The 20,074-nt window shown below is 41.5% G+C and overlaps 1 protein-coding gene across 1 annotated transcript in view; it reads left to right on the top strand.

Moving 5' to 3' along the window:
- The window catches only part of LOC126444898 (uncharacterized), a 697,169-nt gene that overhangs the window by 461,825 nt on the left and 215,270 nt on the right, over window positions 1-20,074 (top strand). The window lies entirely within an intron of this gene.

Raw genomic sequence — 20,074 nt, 5'->3', positions numbered from 1 at the left:
TCCAGAAGTTTCATGGTTGTATGTCTGTCAGTCATTTTTCAGTGCTGTATTGAAGAGAATATTGCGTCACACAGTTTATGAATTTTGAGATGGCAGAGTTAGAATAGCAACACACCTGCATTAAATTTTGCCTAAAACTCAAGAAAACCTTTACAGAGATACACCAAACTATGCAGGAAGCCTACGGTGCTGATTGTTTAAACCATACTTGGTGTTTGGAATGATTCAGATAGCTTAAATAAGGGTTGCAAGGGATGGCATGCTGACAAATCTGTGGCACAGCCAAGGATACATGCATGACACCCTCCAATGCCAACATGTTTATTGGCCATCTAGTAGAATATTATGTATCCTCCCTAAACTACCAATTGGGTCTGGTCTAGAGGTTCTTTGACATCTTCAGGATCTTGACTCAGGGCCAAGACATCCTGTCCTTCACAACCTCGACTGCTTGTATCCTGTAAGGTTCACCTGGTTATCCTCTACCTAACATGCCACCTTCCTGGAAGTTCTCCTCCACCTCTCTGATGTCTCCAACAACATATCTGCCCACATTAAACCCACTAACCACCAGCAGTACCTGCATTTCACCAGCCGCTAGTAATCTCACACCAAAAGTCCTTTGCAAACAGTTTAACCTCAATATGTCTGCACTGATGAGAACCCCTTTGTTCAGTAAGCTGAAGGACTCATGGAGCCCTTCACAGACAGGCAATACTGGCACCCTCCTAACCTAGTCCACAAACAGATTTCACAAACCATATCCTCTAACATTCCCAATCCTCCAACCAGCCCCAAGTATCAGCCACAAAGGAGCATACCCCTCATCAGCCAGTATCACCCTGAACTCGAACAACTGAGCCATATTTTTCAGCAAGCTTTGATTATCTCTTATCCTGTCTTGAAATGAGGGAGATACTCAATACGATCCTTCCCACTCCTCTTATGGTGTTTTCCGTCACCCTCTTGACATAAACGTAATTCACATCCATCCTTATGCCATTTCCACTCCACAGGTATCATATCCTAGAGGCAGAAAAAGATGCAAGACATGTCCAATGCATGCACCCATCACTTCCTACTCCAGTCTTGTCACAGAGTATCCTGCCCCATAAGAGTTCAGGCCACCTGACAACAGCCACGTAATTTACCATTTTTGCTGCAGACACATCACAGCTTTTTATGTCATTACCAAGAAGCTTTCCACCAGGATGAATTGTAACTGCCTGCTATTGCCAAGAACAAAATTAATCACCCAGTAGCACAACATGCAGCTGAGCACAACATGCTCAGTTTCTATGGCTGCTTCACAACCTGAGCTGCCTGGATTCTTCCATCCACCACCAGCCTCTGTAAACTACACAGATGGGAGTTAGCCTGAAAACACATTCTACACTCCTGTAATCATCGTGGTCTCAATTGCAGGTAACCTACTATCCCCACATCCTCAACCCAACAGTTTGCCCTTCCTCCTGTCTGTCACCTCCTACCAATTCAGATTCACCAGTCACCCATGCCTCACAGTTGGATGACTGGGGAGTTTGGTGGAGATATTCACAACTGTGTTTTGGGTCTGGCTGAGTAAGGTTTTCTTGCAGTTAGGAGGGGGAGGGTGTTGAAGGATGTGGTAAACTGAAGAGGTCAGCTAGGCAGGATCTGGGCATTACAAAGGACTGACGTGGGGAGAAAGAAATACAGGTGTTAATCAAATGCGGTGCTCCAAGGCTGGAGTAAAAAGTCAACAAGTCGGACATCTTTTGGAAGTAGTGTCTGGAATGCTCCTCCAGATGCTGGAGTAAAAGGGTTTCTTTTCAGGGATGTTGTGAATGTGGTGAGGTTTTCACAGTAACAGTATCTTGTAGAGGGAGTAGAGATTCTACTGGGAAGCATGTGCTATGGAAAGGTCTTTTGCAGTAACATGTTCATGAGTGATAGGAACTGGTGCAAACAGAAAAGCTGAAGGTCTCTGTGTATAGATGGTTGGGATACAGATAAGGGAATTTTTATGGTTATGGAATGGTGCAGTTTCCTTGTTTTCAAGAGTATTTAAGGAACTATGTGTGGCTTAGGGGAAGAGACAATCTTCTTACAATTACATAGGAAATGGGCAACAGAAAGTGTTGGATGGTTGTAAGGAGAACTGGATGACACAGTACGTGGGCATGGAGGGAAATGGGTGGAATAAATAGTGCTGGTAACAAAAGGCTTGTTTTGAGATATGGAAATATTTGATTACACAGTAGTTACATGTGGGAAGGAACAGGTAAAAGTGAAATATTCTGATGGTAGGGATGTGTGAGGTGGGATGGCTGAAAGGCATTGTAATTGTGGTGTCTGACTTGTCACTATTGATGCCACCTCCATATGAAACAATATCTCTCATGGCCATGGCCTTGTGGATATCGATCAATACCGCACTCACTGTCTTTCAGACTTCAAATCCTCAACTTCCTTCTGTACACAGTACACCAACTGTACTTTGTCCCACAACTACTTCTCCTTCCTGGGGAAGGTACACAGATAAATCAGTGGCACAGGCAAGGGTACATATGTGGCACCATCCAGTGCCAAACTGTTAGTGGGCCATCTAGTAGAAACTTACCTAACCTCCCAAAACTCCCAACCTTGAGTCCAGTCAGGTTCTTTGATGATACCCTCATTGTCAGGACTCAGGACCAAGACAGCCGGTCCATATTCCTTCACAATCTCAATGGCTTCTCTTCCATCTGGTTCACCTGGTCCTCATCTACTCTAAGCACCACATTCATGAATGCTCTCCTCCACCTCTCTGATATCTCCATTGACATATCTGCCCTCATTAAACCCACTATCCAGCAATAGTAGCTGAATTTTGGGGGCTGAAAGACCTCTTACACCAAAAAATCTCTCACAAATTGTGTAGCCACCCATGGGCTATGTGTCTGCAGTGATGAACTCTCCCTTGCCCTGTATGCTGAAGGACTCATAGAGGCCTCCACAGGCAGGCTTTATTTCACAAACGTCCGCAGCTCGTGGTCGTGCGGTAGCATTCTCGCTTCCCATGCCCGGTTTCCCAGGTTCGATTCCCTCTGCCTCGTGATGGCTGGCTGTTATGTGATGTCCTTAGGTTAGTTAGGTTTAAGTAGTTCTAAGTTCTAGGGGACTGATGACCATAGATGTTAAGTCCCATAGTGCTCAGAGCCATTTGAACCATTTTTATCCCACAAACCTAGTCCACAAACAGATTTCACATGCCATATCCTCACATTGCCCAATCCTCTTACCACAACCAAGAATTAGCTGCAAATGAGCGCCTTCCCTCATCAGCCCATACAACCCTGGATTGGAACAACTCAACTATAACCTTTGATTATCGCTTATGCTGTCCTGAAATGGATGACATATCCTAGAACCTTCCCACTCCTCCAGAGTTGGTGTTCTGTCACCTTCCCAACATACGCGTAATTCCAATTCATCACTATACCACTCCCACTACACTTGGAACATATCCCTGTAGCAGACCAAGGTGCAAGACCTTCCCAATCTTCAACCCAGCATCTGCTACTCCAGTCTTGTCAAAGGCTTATCTTATCCCATCAGAGCTCGAGCCACCTGTGAAAGGAGCCAGGTAATTTACCATCTCTCCTGCAGACACTTAACAGCTTTTTATGTAACTACTAAGTGGCCGTTCACCTGGATGAATGGCCACCACAAAACTATTGTCAAGAAAAAAGTTGACCACAAGGTGGCACTACGTGCAGGTGAGCACAATAGGCTCAGTTTCAGTGGCCGCTTCATTCTTCCCTCTAATACCAGCTTCTGTAAACTACACAGATGGGAGTTATCATTAAAAAACATCCTCCACTTCCATATTGATCCTGTCTTCACTCTCAGATAAACCACTGTCTCCACACCCTCAACCCAACAGTTGTCCTTTCCTCCAATCTGTCAGCCCCTCCTAATTCAGTTTCTGATATTGTATTTAGTGTGCCCCATTTCCCAGTGGCTGCTACAATCTTGATGTTCTCCAGCTGCCACTCCTCCCACCAGCATTACTAGCTGGCAAACTGAGTGCGTCCCTCCAAGCTTCCAACCATTCAGCCATAGTCCCTCTCATACTTCCTGCCACCTCCCCCCCCCCCCCCCCCCACACCTGTCACTACCGACCGCCCATCACAACCAGTCCACTTGCAAAGATATAGCTTTGCTGCTGTTAATCCGGCCAGCAAAATGTAATTGCCTAGATGTGTGTATGTGAGTGTTTGAGTATGTATGTTTTCACTTTTGAAAACCAGTGATATTACAGCAAGGATGGCAAATGTACCTGTAACATGATAGATCTCTGATTAAGTGCACCAGACAAGTATCCTAGTATCTGGTTATCACATATCTTAAATGGCTGAACAGCCATGGTGGACCCATTAACTGGCATGTCAGATCACAATGCCTAACCCCAACAGACTTCTTTTTAGTTGCGGGTTACAGCTGGATGTGTACAACACATGTTGATACTCATGAATATATTACTCCTTGCAACACCATTCTGTTGCCTGCATTGAATTCCACTGGGATTATGTCTGATATACAACATAACACACTGTGCAGCATGTTGCCAATGTTGCCAACGCATTGAGATGGGTGGTGGCATTCAGTGATTGATAGTCTTCTGTCCCACAATTGTTCTGTCCACCACGGTGCCTACACAGTAATTCAGTAAGTAATATTATTCACACTTGTCTCCATAATCTTTAATGGATTTGTGTAGGCTTCAACACGCTCCAGTTTGTGATGTTCACCTGCTTTATCTCCTCTGTGTTGACATAGTGCATTGTTATACTGTCTGAAAAATGGGGGGGAGTTCAACACTGATTACTGTAAATGATACAGTAAGTGATGATGACAGTTGCGCAGTTGCATTTCACAGGTCTTTACTTTCGCTGTTCGTAACTCGCCCAGATTACTCAGTTATATGGCCAGTTCACTATTGGTACATTATAAGCCTTATTAATAGATTGCAAGCAAACATCAGCATAACAGTACTGCTACAATAGTTTGCTACTGATCATCTATGAGCAGTAAATACCTAACCACACAGTTCACAGTTCTTGCAGAATAATCAGGTACATGTGACACTATTTCTCAAATAATTTGGACAGATACTGTCATTGTTTTAACACACAGTGTATTTGTGTTACACTAATTCCACTATATTATTAATACTTTAACTAATACAGACTTCCTGTCTGAAAACTGGCCATGGACTGACTGTCTTGGGATCAAAATTTGGCCCCTTACATATCCCCACAATAATAGGCACTGAAACTATATATTGTTCAATATTTAACATCCAGGAATTACAAGTAAAACACAACTAATTCAATTAACTGAATATATCAAAAAATTCCTAGTTTATAATAGTTTCTTCTACCACAAAGGCTAGTCCAATTTAATTGTTTAAACAATGAGATTAACAGACATAATTATATAAACAATACTTTTGACAAACTTGGTAATTATTTTGGAATTAATCAAGGGCTAGATCTGCTAACATGTTTTTGAATAGAGCCAAAGGAATACTTAAAGAGTACTAGTAGTACATCTTCCAAATGTTTATAACTACTACAAAATTTATATTAGTACAACCGATAGATACACAAAAAACAGAACCGAAAATTTACGTTCCAAGCTTTTGGAACAAATGTTCCTTCATCAGGGTGGAGAGAGGGGAAAGAAAGGGAAGAAGGGAAAGTGGATTCAGTTACTCACAACCCAGGTTATGAAGCAACAGGGAAAGGAAAACAGGGAGGGTAGCAAGGATGGAGGCTTGGTTGTCAGAGGGAAGCCAAAGATATTCTACTGTAAGTACTGTGCCAGCTTCAAACCAAAGAGGATGCATACAGAAGTAAAGAGGTATATAGTATAAAGGTAAACACAACTATGTAGGATGAAAAGACGTGTGAATGGCTAAAGAGGAAAGGGAAAGAGGAGAAGACTGAAGAGTAAATGGGAGTGAGGTTGTTTAATGTAGGTTCAGTCCAGGGAGATGGCAGGATGAAAGGATGTGCTGGAGTGCAAATTCCCATCTCCACAGTTCTGAGGGACTGGTGTTGGGTGAGAGAAGTCAAATGGCACATAAGGTGTAGCAGGTTCCTAGGTCCCTAGAATTATGCTGAAGGGCATGCTCCGCTAGTGGGCGTTGGTCATCTCCTAGGCCGACAGTTCGTCTGTGTCCGTTCATGTGCTCAGCCAGTTTAGTTGTTGTCATACCAATGTAAAAGGCTGTGCAGTGCAGGCATGTCAGCTGATAAATGACATGTGTAGTTTCACACACGGCCCTGCCTTGAATTGTGTATGTTTTACATGTAGCAGGGCTGGAGTAGGTGGTTGTGGGGGGATGCATGAGGCAGGTTTGGCAACGGGGTCAGTTACAGGGGTAGGAACTGCTGGGTAGAGAAGGTAGTCTGGGAATATTGTAGGGTTTAACAAGGATGTTACGGAGGTTAGGGGGGTGACGAAAGTCAACTCTGGGTGGTGTGGGGAGAATTTTGTCACGGGATGATCTCATTTTAGGGCTTGACTTGAGAAAGTCATATCCCTGACGGAGTAATTTGTTGATATATTCGAGGCCAGGATAATATTGAATGACAAGGGGGATGCTTCTGTGTGGTCTGGGGATAGGAACATGGTTGTTGGACGGGGAGGAATGTACTGCTCAGGATCTGTTTGTGGACAAGGTCTGCAGGATAGTTTCGGGAGAGGAAAGCACTGGCCAGGTTATTGGTGTAATTGTTTAGGGATTCATCACTGGAGCAGATACGTTTGCCACGAATACCTAGGTTGTAGAGAAGGGAGCGTTTGATGTGGAATGGATGGCAGCTATCAAAGTGAAGGTACTGTTGTTTGTTTGTGGGTTTGATATGGACAGAGGTGTAGTTGTGAGCTTCAATAAGATGAAGGTCAACATCCAGGAAGGTGACCTGGGTTTCGGAGAAGGACCAGGTGAAATTCAGATTCCAAAAGGAGTTGAGGTTATGGAGGAAATTAAGGAGTGTTTCTTCACCATGATTCCAGACCACAAAGATATCATCTATAAATCTATACCAGGCCAGGGGAAGCAGCAGCTGTTGGGTCTTCAGAAAGCCTCCTCCATGTGGCCCATGAAGAGGTTGGCATAGGACGCAGACATCCTGGATCCCATGGCCGTTCCCTGATTTTTTGTAGGTCTGGCCTTCAAAAGTGAAGTAATTATGGGCGAGGATGAAGTTGGTATGTGTGATAAGGAATGAGGTTTTTGGAAGATCTTTGGGTGGGTGTTGGGAGAGGTAGTGCTCAAGGGCAGAGACACCATGGGTATGTGGGTTGTTTGTGTAAAGGGATGTAGCATCTATGTTGACAAGAAAGGTTACAGGTGGGAGAGGAGTGGGAATGGATTTGAGGCATTCTAGGAAGTGGTTTGTGTCTTTGATGTAGGATGAGAGTCTGCGGGTGATAGGTTTGAGGGGTTGGTCTACCGGAGCTGTGATACGTTCTGTTGGGGCTTTGAAGCCTGGTACAATGGGACTGCCAGGATGGGTCTCTTTGTGGATTTTGGGTAATAGGTAGAAGGTAGGGGTACGTGGCTCAGGTGAAGTGAGTAAGTCTATGGAAGCTGTTGTGAGGCCTTGTGAGGGACCTTGAATTTTTAGGATTTTCTGCAGCTCAGTCTGGATGGAGGGAATGGGACCCTGGGTAACAGCTTTGTAGGTTGAGGTGTCGAAGAGTTGACGCAGTCCTTCTGCCACATACTCCACACAGTCAAGTACCACATTTGTGGAGCCTTTATCTGCCTGGAGGATGACAATAGAGCAGTCTGTTTTCAGCTCCTTAATGGCATGGGATTCAGCTGTGGTGATGAAGGAACATTTGTTCCAAAAATCTAGGAACGTAAATTTTCGGTTCTGTTTTTTTGTGTATCTATCAGCTGTACTGAGCTGAGGTAAGAACTGGCAAGCCCCTCAATGTTTTTGTTAGTATTTGTTTCTCATTTTTATATGAGATTTTCCATTAATCATTTAGATCACCTATATGGTCTATATCCTTCATTGTTTTGTCTCTTTTGTTAGCTATCACATCTGTCATCTAAACACTTTCTCTTCTTCAGTGTTTTATATATACATAAATAAATATTTTCGTCACCAAGTGTGCTAGTTTCATTTTCCTCCTATTATCTTGTTCCGTTTATAGTCCACTTCACTTTTTTTATTTATTGATTTATTTATTTAACAATCCATAGTTTTAACGTTCGTTATTCTCTTTTTTCTACCCAATAATCACTGCCAACAATCTCTCCCACACCTACCAGTATCATCCATTTCCGTCGATTTCGTGTTGCTGGTGATATTTTTGTGCCATTGGCTATCTTTCTCTGCCACAGGAAAATTTTTTTGGGACATTTCTGCACCACCCGCGAACTTTTTTGCGGCACGCGCGATCTATTTTGCGGTACGCGCGATCTTTTTTGCGGCACGCGAGATCTTTTTTTCGCCACTCGCTATCTCTGTTTTTGAGCAACGTGTGTTCTGTTCCCCTGATCTGGACATACCTGCTTTGTATGGTCAACTTTTTATGTATTTTTCTTATTTAGTGGTCTTCCTTTGGTATTGGACATTACCAACAGAATTTCTTTCTTTCTCGTCCTTCCCTCCGTGTTTTATTCCTTCTTATGATTACTATTGCAAATTTAGTTATTTCACTTCCCCACCCACCAGTTACCCACTATGTACCCTAATTCTATACCACATTATTTACATTCATTCCGGAAACATGCATTCACCGTAGCCAAATTGCAATCCCACATACTTTTCTTCCAGTCCTGCTTAACCTTTGGAATTACCCCTAAAGGACTTACCTTAAAAGTTCCCATCTCTGGGTGCAATCCCTCCTTCCACCAGTCTCTCCTGGACTTCCAGAACCTTCAATCCTTAGCCCTTACCCAACTTGTCCTGAATCTCTACACTACTTCGTGTAACCACCACTCCTAACAGTTCCTATCTCTCTTCAAATTCCTCTACCTCTCAATTTCTGCTTCGAGAACACACTCAGGAATATCATCCTAGAAGCCAGCTGTAAACTTAAGTTCTATCCCACACAACACTTGAAAAAACTATACACAGTGCTAGTGCAACACATAAGAAGTGGGGTCCCTATCCCTAACCCTCACAGACACCAACCACAAAAGGACCTTCAACAAACCCCCTCATAGCCAACAAACCTAGCCTAGACACCCTACTCAATCTCCCAATCCCAGCTCGTACCCCACACAGACCAAATCTCAACTATAACCACAGTCAAATTCCACATATACCCAGTCCCAGTTCAGTTCTAAACCTCTCATCCAGATCCCTCTCTCCTCCATAGTCATCTGTTCTATCAAAAGACTTAACCTTTAGCCCCACACCTAAATTCAACCACCCTGCCCTGGTTAGAGATCTCCAATCATTCACCTGGAACCTCAACTGGAAATATCACTTCACCACCCAAACACAGCCCCCAAATACTACACCCAGCATTGAACCTTCTCTAGAACACTTCCATCCACCTTCTCAAAGGGATCCACCTGCCTCCCCCAAAACCATCCCTTGCAGACATTGCAAGAATTCCTCACAACCAGTCCCAGTCCATCTTGAAGAAGATCCCGACAACCCCTACCATCAACCTAGGTGAATGCCTTGCCATTAAGGAGCTGAAAACAGACCACTCTATTGTCATCCTACTGGAGGATAAGGGCTCCACAACTGTGGTACTTGACTATGTGGAGTATGTGGCAGAAGGACTGCGTCAACTCTCCGACACCTGAACCTACAAAGCTGTTACCCAGGATCATATTCCCTTCAACCAGTCTGACCAGCAGATAATCCTAAAAATCCAAGGACCCTCACAAGGCCTCACAGTGGCTTCTATAGAACTACTCACTGCAACTGAGCCACATACCCGTACCTTCTACCTATTACCCAAGATCCACAAAGACAACCATCCTGGCCGTCCCATTGTGGCAGGCTTCAAAGCCCCATCGGATCATATCTTAGCTCTGGTAGACCAACACCCCCAACCTATCACCCACAAACTCCCATCCTACAGCAAAGATACAAACCACTTCCTAGAACTCCTCAAATCCATTCCCACTCCTCTCCCACCTGAAACCTTTCTTGTCACCATAGATACTAAATTTTTTTGTACAAACATCCAACATACCCATGGTCTCTCGGCCCTTGAACACTACCTCTCCCAATGCCCACCCAAAGATCTTCTAAAAACCATGTTCCTGATCACACTTACCAGCTTCATCCTCACCAATAACTACTTCCCTTTGAAGGCCAGACCTACGAAAAAATCAGGGGAACGGCCATGGGAACCAGGATGGCTCCATCCTATGCCAACCTCTTCATGGGCCGCATGGAAAAGGCTTTCCTGAAGACGCAACAGCTGCTTCCCCTGGCCTGGTATAGGTTTATAGATGACATCTTTGTGGTCTGGACTCATGGTGAAGAAACACTCCTTAATTTCCTCCATAACCTCAACTCCTTGTCGAATCTGAATATCACCTGGTCCTTCTCCAAAACCCAAGCCACCTTCCTGGATGTTGACCTTCATCTTGCTGAAGCTCACATCCACACCTCTGTCCATATCAAACCCACAAACAAACAACAGTACCTTCACTTTCATAGCTTCCATCCATTCCACATCAAACGCTCCCTTCCCTACAGCCTAGGTATTCATGGCAAACGTATCTGCTCCTGTGATGAATTCCTCAACAATTACACCAATAACCTGACCAGTGCTTTCCTCTCCCGCAATTATCCTGCACTCCTTGTGCACAAACAGATCTCCCAAACAATACATTCCTCGACGTCCAATAACAATTCTCCTACCCCCAGGCCACACAGGAGCATCCCCCTTGTCACCTAATATTAACCTGGCCTTGAATACATCAACAAATTACTCTACCAGGGCTATGACTTTCTCAAGTCAAGCCCTGAAATGAGATCATCCCTTGACAATATTCTCCCCACGCCACCGAGAGTTGCTTCTCATTGCCCCCCCCCCCCCCCCTTCACCCAAACCTCCGTAACACCCTTGGCAAACCCTACAATATCCCAGTCCACCTTCTCTACCCAGTGGATCTTACCCCTGTAATCGACCCTGCTGCAAAACCTGCCCCATCCATCCCTACACAACCACCTACTCCAGCCCCGCTACTCGTAAATCATACACAGGGCCACATGTGAAACAACACATGTCATTTATTAGCTGACATACCTGCACTGCACTGCCTTTGACATTGGTATGATGACAACTAAACTGGCTGAGCGCATGAATGGCACAGACGAACTGTCGGCCTTGGAGATGTCCAATACCCAGTGGCAGATCATGCCCTCAGACCTAATTTGAGGACCTAGGAACCTGCTACATCTTATGTGCCATTTGGCTTCTCCCACCCAACACCAGTCCCTCAGAACTGCGGAGATGGGAACTTGCACTCCAACACATCCTAACATCCTGCCATCCCCCTGGACTGAACCTACATTAACCAACCTCACTCCCATTTACTCTTCAGTTTTCTCCTCTTTCCCTTTGCTTGTTAGCCATTTATGTATCTTTTCATTATACATAGTAGTGTTTATCTTTATACTATATACCTCTTTACTTCTGTATGCATCCTCTTTGGTTTGATTCTGGCACAGTACTTACAGTAGAATATCTTTGGCTTCCCTCTGACACCCATGCCTCCATCTTTGCTACCCTCCCTGTTTACCTTTCCTCTGTTGCTTCATAACCTGGGTTGTGAGTAACTAAATCCTCTTTCCCTTCTTCCCCTTTCTTCCCCTCTCTCCTCCTTGATTAAGGAACAAAGTTTTGAAAGCTAGGATAAGTAAATTTTCTGTTCTGTTTTGTGTATCTATCTGCTGTACTGAGCTGAGGTAAATATTGGCCAGCCCCTCTACCTCTTTGTTAGTATTTAATAATCACAGTATATCAGATTTTTACCAGATACCACTGTTTTCCATTGTTTTTAATTGCCTTTTCTTCCATCCTCTTGTGATACCATCACTTATCATCAATAACACAACCCCCCCCCCCCCCCCTTTTACTTTAGGGGCAAAAAAGGACAGGTATACACTCACACACACACACACACACATATCCATCCGCACATACACAGATGCAAGCAGACATTTGTAAAGGCTTGCATCTGTGTATGTGCGGATGGATATGTGTGTGTGTGCGAGTGTATACCTGTCCTTTTTTCTCCCTAAGGTAAGTCTTTCCACTCCCGGGATTGGAATGACTCCTTACCCTCTGCCTTAAAACCCACATCCTTTCGTCTTTCCCTCTCCTTCCCTCTTTCCTGATGAAGCAAACATTTGTTGCGAAAGCTTGAATTTTGTGTGTATGTTTGGGTGTCTATCGACCTGCCAGCACTTTCGTTTGGTAAGTAACATCATCTTTGTATATATATATATATATATATATATATATATATATATATATATATATATATATATATATATATATATATATATATATATATATATAAGCTGAATTTCGTGTGTATGTTTGTGTTTGTTGGTGTGTCTATCGACCTGCCAGCACTTTCGTTCGGTAAGTCACATCATCTTTGTTTTTAGATATATTTTTCCCATGTGGAATGTTTCCCTCTCTCTCTCTCTCTCTCTCTCTCTCTCTCTCTCTATATATATATATATATATATATATATATATATATATATATATATATATATATATATATATATATAATTTTTTTCCCTATACTGATGTATCTTACTGTACTGTATGAAGTCACATGAAAGTCATAGAGAGAATATTTCTGATTCATTTATATACTACAGATAGGATAGGAGAAGAGTTTGACTGCCTCAGGAAACATGAAATGTGAGACAGACAGCTGGGTAAGCATTATCACCACACAGTGAATTCAACACAGAATGTTGAACCCCCTATTTGCTAATTGCACAAGAAATTAGTCCCAAATATTGCATCAATGCAGAGATTTTGAATCACCATGAAACTGCACTCCAACAGCTGTCCTGGCAATTTCACAGTTCATAATACCTCTCATTTCACACTCTTAGATAGTTTACTAGTGGCACCAATAATTTTTATTCCAGAAACATGCATCACTTCTATACTCTCAGTGTTCTTAATACATTCAAAAACTGCCTGTGAAATGGCATTCAAATCACTACTATGGTCCAGTAAACACTTAACATGTATGCACTGTACACTTGCTGTTACTACAGAGTGGCACACTTCCTTTTTACTTACCATGTGATCTTATTCATACAACAAATCCTCATTAATACTTTCCCTGGAAATACTATCATCCTGCTTACCAAAACAACTATCAGACACGGTCAAATGTCAGATAGCATGATCCTCTTCCTCCTTACCATTCTCATTAAGCCCTAACTCTTCGTTAGGCCTACTACTATCCTCCTCCATTCTTTCTTTACTTAATACATTGCCATTGTTATCAATGATAAATTTAAATACTTTGTCCTCATCACTACTGGCTTTGTCATTGCTGTCATCATTACAACTACTGTCAGAATCAGACCCATTGTCACTTTCTCTATGCTTTAGATTTTGTAGCTCTTCCATCTTTTTTTCCATTTGAGCCAATTTTGAATTTACATTTTTATTTACTTTTACCATTTTTTCCTCTACTTCTACTGCACACTTGGTTTCTACCTCCATTTGTAAATCATTTTTAATCTGATCGTTTTGGTTCTCAAGTTTAACCCTTTTTGTATATATATTACACATAATTTGCCTTAACGTCACTTCCAATTTTCCATAATCACTATCATCCTCCAAATCAGCCTCGACTGAGTCATTCTGTTCATTTAAAAACTTAACCTCTAGAGCTTTGTTATCAATCACATCTGTCCCCTGCTGTCTATTCTCCCCCATCACGCTGTCTTATTCATTAAGGCCACTCATTATGTATCACTTAATATAAAATCGCATTTGCTATGAATTACCTCATTTTTATTCATTCATCCGCTGCTGCTAGAGTTGTCATCTTGATTTGTCCACTGCAAGGCTGCAGCAATTTGTAATTTTCTCAGTGATGTGTACTGTTTATCCCGATCAGCTGTGTCCATCTGTATGCTGATTGGCTGCTCCTGTACTCAGTGTCTGCTCCATAGAACCCACTCGCTGAATGGCTGCTGTCATACTGTGGCTATGAAAGCCATGTGCTGATTGGCTGTTGCACCTACCTGTTTAAAGGCAGCTATATCAACTCTGATATTTTGAAAATAATTGATTTTCACACTCTAATAATATTGTCTGTTCACTGTCTTTGACAAAACTCCGATGCCACATGTACCATATGCGCACTGTTAAAATCACTGTAGTGTAAACCATTCTTGAATTCACTGTTCAATGTTAGTGGGTCCTTGTTTATTGTGTACAGATAAATAATCATCACCTGAAAGGGCCCCAATAGCGACGTTCACCTACTTTATTTCTGCGTTGATAGTCCTCAGTGTTGACGTACTGCAATGTTATACTTCCTGAAAAATGAGGGGGGAGGGTTGGAAGTTCAACACTGACTACTGTAAATGATGTAGTTGACAGTTGCATAGTTGTGTTTCACAGTTCTTTACTTTCGGTGTTCACAACCCCCACATATTACGTAGTTATATGGCAAGTTCACTATTGGTAAGTGATTGTTGTTGTTGTGGTCTTCAGTCCTGAGACTGGTTTGATGCAGCTCTCCATGCTACTCTATCCTGTGCAAGCTCCTTCATCTCCCAGTACCTACTGCAACCTACATCCTTCTGAATCTGTGTCGTGTATTCATCTCTTGGTCTCCCTCTACGATTTTTACCCTCCACGGTGCCCTCCAATGCTAAATTTGTGATCCCTTGATGCCTCAAAACATGTCCTACCAACCGATCCCTTCTTATAGTCAAGTTGTGCCACAAACTTCTCTTCTCCCCAATTCTATTCAATACCTCCTCATTAGTTACGTGATCTGCCCACCTTATCTTCAGCATTCTTCTGTAGCACCACATTTCAAAAGCTTCTATTCTCTTCTTGCCCAAAATAGTTATCCTCCATGTTTCACTTCCATACATGGCTACACTCCATACAAATACTTTCAGAAACGACTTCCTGACACTTAAATCTATACTCGATGTTAACAAATTTCTCTTCTTCAGAAACGCTTTCCTTCCCATTGCCAATTTACATTTTATATCCTCTCTACTTCGACCATAATCAGTTATTTTGCTCCCTAAATAGCAAAACTCCTTTACTACTTTAAGTGTCTCATTTCCTAATCTAATTACCTCAGCATCACCTGATTTAATTTGACTACATTCCATTATCCTTGTTTTGCTTTTGTTGATTTTCATCTTATATCCTCCTTTCAAGACACTGTCCATTCCGTTCAACTGCTCTTCCAAGTCCTTTGCTGTCTCTGACAGAATTACAATGTCATCGGTGAACCTCAAAGTTTTTACTTCTTCTCCATGAATTTTAATACCTACTCCGAATTTTTCTTTTGTTTCCTTTACTGCTTGCTCAATATACAGATTGAATAAAATCGGGGAGAGGCTACAACCCTGTCCCACTCCCTTCCCAACCACTGCTTCCCTTTCATGCCCCTCCACTCTTACAACTGTCATCTGGTTTCTGTACAAATTGTAAATAGTCTTTCGCTCCCTGTATTTTACCGCTGCCACCTTTAGAATTTGAAAGAGGGTATTCCAGTCAACATTGTCAAAAGCTTTCTCTAAGTCTACAAATGCTAGAAACATAGGTTTGCCTTTTCTTAATCTTTCTTCTAAGATAAGTCTTAAGGTTAGTATTGCCTCACGCGTTCCAACATTTCTATGGAATCCAAGCTGATCTTCCCCGAGGTCCGCTTCCACCAGTTTTTCCATTCGTCTGTAAAGAATTCGCATTAGTATTTTGCAGCTGTGACTTATTAAACTGATAGTTTGGTAATTTTCACATCTGTCAACACCTGCTTTCTTTGGGATTGGAATTATTATATTCTTCTTGAAGTCTGAGGGTATTTCGCCTGTCTCATACATCTTCCTCACCAGATGGTAGAGTTTTGTCATGAATGGCTCTCCCAAGGCCATCAGTAGTTCTAATGGAATGTTGTCTACTCCCGGGGCCTTGTTTTGACTCAGGTCTTTCAGTGCTCTGTCAAACTCTTCACGCAGTATCTTATCTCCCATTTCGTCTTCATCTACATCCTGTTCCATTTCCATAATATTGTCCTCAAGTACATTGCCCTTGTATAAACCCTCTATATACTCCTTCCACCTTTCTGCCTTCCCTTCTTTGTTTAGAACTGGGTTGCCATCTGAGCTCTTGATATTCATACAAGTGGTTCTCTTCTCTCCAAAGGTCTCTTTAATTTTCCTGTAGGCAGTATCTATCTTACCCCTAGTGAGACAAGCCTCTACATCCTTACATTTGTCCTCTAGCCATCCCTGCTTAGCCATTTTGCACTTCCAGTCGATATCATTTTTGAGACGTTTGTATTCCTTTTTGCCTGCCTTATTTACTGCATTTTTATATTTTCTCCTTTCATCAATTAAATTCAATATTTCTTCTGTTACCCAAGGATTTCTATTAGCTCTCGTCTTTTTACCTACTTGATCGTCTGCTGCCTTCACTACTTCATCCCTCAGAGCTGCCCATTCTTCTTCTACTGTATTTCTTTCCCCCATTCCTGTCAATTGTTCCCTTATGCTCTCCGTGAAACTCTCTACAACCTCTGGTTCTTTCAGTTTATCCAGGTCCCATCGCCTTAAATTCCCGCCTTTTGGCAGTTGTGGTCAGAATCCACATCTGCCCCTGGAAATGTCTTACAGTTTAAAACCTGATTCCTAAATCTCTGTCTTACCATTATATAATCTATCTGATACCTCTTAGTATCTCCAGGATTCTTCCAGGTATACAACCTTCTTTTATGATTCTTGAACCAAGTGTTAGCTATGAATAAGTTATGCTCTGTACAAAATTCTACAAGGTGGCTTCCTCTTTCATTTCTTCCCCCCAATCCATATTCACCTACTATGTTTCCTTCTCTCCCTTTTCCTACTGACGAATTCCAGTCACCCATGACTATTAAATTTTCGTCTCCCTTCACTACCTGAATAATTTCTTTTATCTCATCATACATTTCATCTATTTCTTCATCATCTGCAGAACTAGTTGGCATATAAACTTGTACTACTGTAGTAGGCATGGGCTTTGTGTCTATCTTGGCCACAATAATGCGTTCACTATGCTGTTTGTAGTAGCTAACCCACACTCCTATTTTTTTATTCATTATTAAACCTACTCCTGCATTACCCCTATTTGATTTTGTATTTATAACCCTGTAATCACCTGACCAAAAGTCTTGTTCCTCCTGCCACCGAACTTCACTAATTCCCACTATATCTAACTTTAACCAATCCATTTCCCTTTTTAAATTTTCTAACCTACCTGCCCGATTAAGGGATCTGACATTCCACACTCCGATCCGTAGAACGCCAGTTTTCTTTCTCCTAATAACGATGTCCTCTTGAGTAGTCCCCGCCCGGAGATCCAAATGGGGGCCTATTTTACCTCCGGAATATTTTACCCAAGAGGACGCCATTATCATTTAACCATACAGTAAAGCTGCATGCCCTCGGGAAAAATTACGGCTGTAGTTTCCCCTTGCTTTCAGCCGTTCGCAGTACCAGAACAGCAAGGCCGTTTTGGTTATTGTTACAAAGTCAATCATCCAGAATGTTGTCCCTGCAACTACTGAAAAGGCTGCTGCCCCTCTTCAGGAACCACATGTTTGTCTGGCCTCTCAACAGATACCCCTCCGTTGTGGTTGCACCTACGGTACGGCCATCTGTATCGCTGAGGCACGCAAGCCTCCCCACCAACGGCAAGGTCCATGGTTCATGGGGGGTAAGTGATAGGCCTCATTAATAGCTTGCAGACAAACATCAGCATACTGCTACAATAGTTTGCTATTGTACATCTATGAGCAGTAAATACCCTAACCACACAGTTCACAGTTCTTGTGGAACAATCAGGTATGTGTGACACTATCTCTCAAATAAATTGAACAGACACTGTCATCGTTTTAACTCATGGCCTATTTGTGTCACATTTATTTCACTACATTATATTTACTTTAACTGATACAGACTTCCCATCAGAAAATTGGCCATGGACTGACTGTCTTGGAACCAAATTTTGGCTCCTTATACATTCTCACAATAATAGGAGCTGAAACTGTACATTGTCCAATATTTAATTTACAGTAATTACAAGTAAAACATAACTCATTCAATTAATCGAATATATGAAAAAATTCCCCCTTTTTAATAGTATGTTCTACCACATAAGGTAGGCTAAATTATTTGTTTAAATAATGAAATTAACAGATATAGTTATATAAACAATACTTTTGACATACATGGTAATTATTTTGGAATTAATCAAGGGCTAGCTCTGCTAACATGTTTTTGAATAGAGCCAAATGAATACTTGATGAATACTAGTAGTCCATCGTCCAAATGCTTATAACTATCACAAAATTTATATTTTTTTTATAAGTCAACAATAGATTTTAAGTCATGAAGCAATAACTGATTTTACCCTATAACAAAAGATATGAACAAGGAATAGTCAAAATAAATTAGGAAATCGTTTATATACACAAAAATAAGCGCAAAATTATACCTGATGGTATATTTTTTACAACTGAGGGCCATCCTTTCTCTTTTATAAAAATACAGGTCACACTCATGTATGTTAATCATAATTAGTCAAAAATGACAACAACAAAAAAAATGTGTTTAAGGAGCAGATGGCGAAACAAGAGAGGAACTAAAGAGAACCCAGTTTGCTTCATCACAACTTCTGTAATGACTGAAAATTGGACACGTTTTCATAGGACTTTTTCAGTTTATTTTCACATTTAGAATCACCTTACAAATTATGTGATGTTCCTCCTGAATCACCATGCATATATTTTTTTTCATATGTGCATTTACATTACCATCTGATGACCTGTGATACCTAACAAGAATTTGTTTTTGTTAGTCAGATTTTTGCTAGTGAAATCTCTATCTTGTTAGTTTTTTTCTAGTGAAATCTCTATCTTGTTCTGAATAATACCTACATTGACACATTTTGATAATTCCACTTCCTCTCTTACAAAACTTACTATCCCAACATTCAACCACTGCTTCAATGTATCCAGTACAAACAAAACTATTAACTTGACATTTTGACACCAATTGTCACTATCACCTCATTAATGTATACAATATTACTTGTACAAGTATTTTTAATTTATAATTTTGGTTACAGTATGACACACCAACAAAGTCAACAGTTTATCTCTACCCGTATTTTGCAAGGAACCATATATTTTATATTCTTCCTTTTTAGTATTAAGTGTAAGGACTGGTCATTGTTGGTTCTCAGTCACTCAAAAATTGCTGACCTCTTTATGATTATTTTGTCCACCCACACTGATTGCTGTATGCTTTCTGTTGATATTTTGAGCTATTGTACCACAGCTCTATTATTCTCATTGTTGTCGTACAAAGTGGCTATTTGTGTGAAGCACTGAGAACACCTTTACTTATATCTTGTACTTATCCATAAGTAGACCAATCAAGTTAGCAGCACAACATCTGCCATTTCAAGCAGAAACAAAAAATTCTTTAATATTATGTTTCAGTTCCTGTACTGCTCAAACTATGTCTTGCATCTGTACACTGTGTCCTTGTAGCTTGCATTTCCTTAATGACTATATTGTTTCTTTGCATTATATTTACTGTTATATGCTGCAGTGTGAAGTTCTTGCTGCGTAGAAAGTCATAATTTATTTTAGATGCCACAGCGATGTCATTTAGAACACTGCTCTCTCACAATAATTTCTTTCCAGATAGTCAGTAATATGGATACCAACTTTGTTTGAAACTTAGCCACAAAAGTATCCAGCATACTGAGATAAAATCATGTGGTTTTAATCTGTTCATTCTCTGTGGATTATGGAAGAGAATCA

Source organism: Schistocerca serialis, chromosome 1 (assembly GCF_023864345.2).
Source record: "Schistocerca serialis cubense isolate TAMUIC-IGC-003099 chromosome 1, iqSchSeri2.2, whole genome shotgun sequence".
Classification (NCBI taxonomy): domain Eukaryota; kingdom Metazoa; phylum Arthropoda; class Insecta; order Orthoptera; family Acrididae; genus Schistocerca; species Schistocerca serialis.
The sequence above is the reverse complement of the archived record's forward strand: the minus strand, read 5'-3'. Positions and strand labels throughout refer to the sequence as shown.